The 3,444-nt window shown below is 36.2% G+C and overlaps 1 long non-coding RNA gene across 1 annotated transcript; it reads left to right on the top strand.

Annotated features, from left to right (window-relative positions):
• Window positions 1-746: 746 nt before the first annotated feature.
• LOC113277527 lies at window positions 747-1,559 on the top strand. Its single transcript, XR_003324969.1, has 2 exons — window positions 747-1,067; window positions 1,194-1,559. It is a non-coding gene; the product is annotated as an uncharacterized LOC113277527 (long non-coding RNA).
• The last annotated feature ends 1,885 nt before the right edge of the window (window positions 1,560-3,444 follow it).

Here is a 3,444-nt window from a genome sequence, read left to right as displayed (position 1 = left end):
CTCGAGGAATATACTTGTGGAATCACAAAGTCTGAGACGAAGAAACTTTGCGATTTCTATCTATCTCTCCTGTTGGAGCTAAAGGCTCAACAATCAGTAGCAAGATCAGGATATACGAACTATCAAGATAAAGATAGTTGGATCTGGCTTCACGAATCCCTAGGTGGAGTCTTTTTATGCGCTAAACCTAAAAAGGTTTAAAGGAGAGAACAACTCTAGTTTACAACTAAGACACACAAGAGTAGTGTTAGGGATTCAAAGATCCCAGTTGCTTGAGGTTCTCCTTATATAGACTTCCAAAACAAAAGTTGCTTTAGATTTAAGTTAAGGTATCTTTGGAATCAAGCAATCAATATCACTACAAGAATATAAGCCATTTGCGACGAAATTCTGAGCGACATATTTAATTTGGTCGCCAAAAATAACTAACAACGACAATTCAAATTTTGGTCGCAGGAAAAATTCTTTTGCGACCTAACTGAATTATCGTAGCTAACTTGATCTGAATTGGTCGCTAAATTTTTGTACAGGAGACCAGAAGTGATGTTGTCGCAAATATTTTGTAAAGGCGACCAAAAATGATTTCGACGGAAAAATTCTAATTTCGCGACAATATAAAATGATCGCCAAACAGGTTGTTAATTGTAACTTGCAAATTGTACATGGTGGACCACGGAGAGACGTGTAAGAGTTGGTTATAGAGGTGAATCTTGTCCATAAATTTTTGTAACTTTTGCCTAATCCTACGGTCTGCTCATAGACATATAGAATGCCCTAATCTTTTGTTTCCATTCTCAAGTGCTCGCTCTGTGGTAACTTTCCAATCTCCTCTCTCAATCTTGAAGCAAAACTTCAGTTTCTTCTCTAATTATTACGGTTGATTGAGTAAATTAGTTTTCTTCTCATCTTTTAATTCATAATTCTACTGGTTGATTACAGTAGTGTGTCATCGTCAAAGATTTAGTTTTTGAAGGAATAATGACAGATAGAAGATTAAGATACGAGGAGACGAAAGAGGATTCGATGAAGATTGGTTCAAAGATATTGTTCTCCATATTTTATCAATGGTTTGTGTTTATATTTGCATCTTTGTCTTATACAACGGTATTTTGCTTCCCATAATCTCTTTTTTCTTAACTATATAATAAGTTGGTATAACATAAATCGTTTGGTTGGTTTTGTAACTATTGCAGAACAAGAAAAGAAAACCTTTAAGATGCTAGCGCAGACAAATCGCACAAATCCTACAAATTTGGCGTGCAATTAGAACATTAGTGGGAGATCAGTCTGATCTAATTGCTCTGATTATTTTGAAGGTTGGGGAATCGAAGGTTGAGATTGGAATTGAACCTGATCGAAGTTTGAATATTGGAACTGAACATCCACTTATTTTAATTACTTTTGCTACTGGTTTTCTAGTTTTTTCCTTTGAATGTATACAAATTAAAGAACTGTAGCGTGTCAAGCTTTTGTTCCTTTTGAAGTTTTGTTACACTCACTGGTAATGTCATCATGTAAGAAAACAAGGTTCAATTAATAAACTCTACTTTTCCATTCCACTTCATCTTCATCTTCTTCATTTATTTTTATTTTTTTCCCAAGCACCACTTCATCTTCATAATGTTCACATATTATTACGCTATATGAGTTATATTAAAATTAACTTTGGGTCAATCAATACTCATGATACAAAGATGTGTACAATTTTTTATGGTCGCAAAATGGAAGTTTAGGCTGCGAAAAATAACGTCCTTAACTCAAAATATTATTTTCACGGACAAAAGTATATTTGGCCGCCAAAATTATTTGCTCGACAAATATAAATTGTCGCTAATAGTTTTTATTTGCTGCAAGAAATTTTTTTGTCGGTGAATTTTGTTTATTAGCGACCAAACATTATTTTTGTCGTTACTGCATATTTGGCGACAAAATAAAATTTCTCGTCGCAACAACCATTCAGCAACGCACAACTACCGACAATTTGGGCGACAAAAAAGTTTTGTCGGTAAAACGAATCAGCGACGAAAAAGGTACATTTCGCGACAATTTCTTTGTTTTGAGATTGACACAATAAAATATACACTCTGGTTAGGATGGACCATAACTGAATCGTGTACAATGACTTGTTCATGAAAGGTTAGCTGAAACTAGCTAGACGAGCTATAAGCTTAATTATTTTCATAAAACACTTTAAGACTTTAATCGTCAGTCACAATCATAGGTTAATGTGATCAAATATGTCTACATGTGTTTTTATAGAGAGTTGTTCAAATGAAGATCATCTCATAGAAATAATTGTGATGCATCTGAAAATATTCGACAGGGTAAGTATGTGTACTTACTTCTGGTTCATGAATTATTTTGTCATGGTACGTGTACTGGGTTTGTATACCCTTAAGACAAGAGTTCATAACTTTTTTGGTTTGCATACCGGGTATGTGTACCCGAAAGCCGTTGCCGAACTATAACTACGCCGGTACGTGTACTGGGTACATGTAATGCGGCTCCGGATTTATAACTGTTTTGTCAGTATGTGAACTGGTATACATACTGTACTGTATCCAGATTTATAGTATTTTTATATATCTCTAATAGTCAATTTGAAACATTCCCGAATAACATCAATGTGTTTATGGGTGAAAACTGTTTCTGCGGTTTTTGGTAAATTTGAGTGTGTGGATGAGAAACGAATCTAAAACCTAAACAAATGCACTGCACGGGAGTGCTTTCTGATTCGAGAGATCAATCTATACAATTCTGGCCTAAACCAAGAAATGGTCGTTCCAGACTTGCTTCGGTCACAAAGTGAAGGAGATGGGGTTGATCTTAGGGAGGGAAGCGAAGAAGGTGTTGAGATTGTGAAGGTGTTGGTTGTTTATGACTTGTATCGGAATATCGAGATGGCTTGCAATATTGTAAGAAATCAACTCTAGGTGTTTTCTGGATATCAACACTTGATTTTATGTGCTTGTCTGTGTGTGTTGTTTGGAAATAGGTGATGGACCTATTTATACAAGTCATAAAGCACAAACCTCGTCTCTCGTAGGAAGTGGAGGAAATGGAGTGATGAAGTAGTGGGGTCGTGTGTGAGTGATTGCACGATCACGTCTTGACCAACTTCTCCCATCATCGCTAACCGTCCATGTCTTCCTGACACGTTCTTGTAAGGGCGCGTTGCACGCTGCACGTTGTAAACCACCAGACCAATACCCAGTAAGTATCCCCCAGTTTTTGAGATGCTTGATGTCTCGAATGAGTGGATCGTGCGACCCACAGGGAGTAGCATACGATGCTAGGTTAAATAACTGAGTTATTTAGGAAATGGATTTTTATGAAATATCGTGTATACTCTATGCATGTAATGCATCGATATAATCAATGTGTATGAAGCATCGTTGTTTTAAGGCTTAACGGAGTAAGTCGCGGATTAAGCGTCTTAAAACA

Source organism: Papaver somniferum, chromosome 5 (genome assembly GCF_003573695.1).
Source record: "Papaver somniferum cultivar HN1 chromosome 5, ASM357369v1, whole genome shotgun sequence".
NCBI lineage: Eukaryota > Viridiplantae > Streptophyta > Magnoliopsida > Ranunculales > Papaveraceae > Papaver > Papaver somniferum.
Note: the sequence above shows the minus strand (reverse complement) of the source record. Positions and strands in the feature narration are given on the sequence as shown.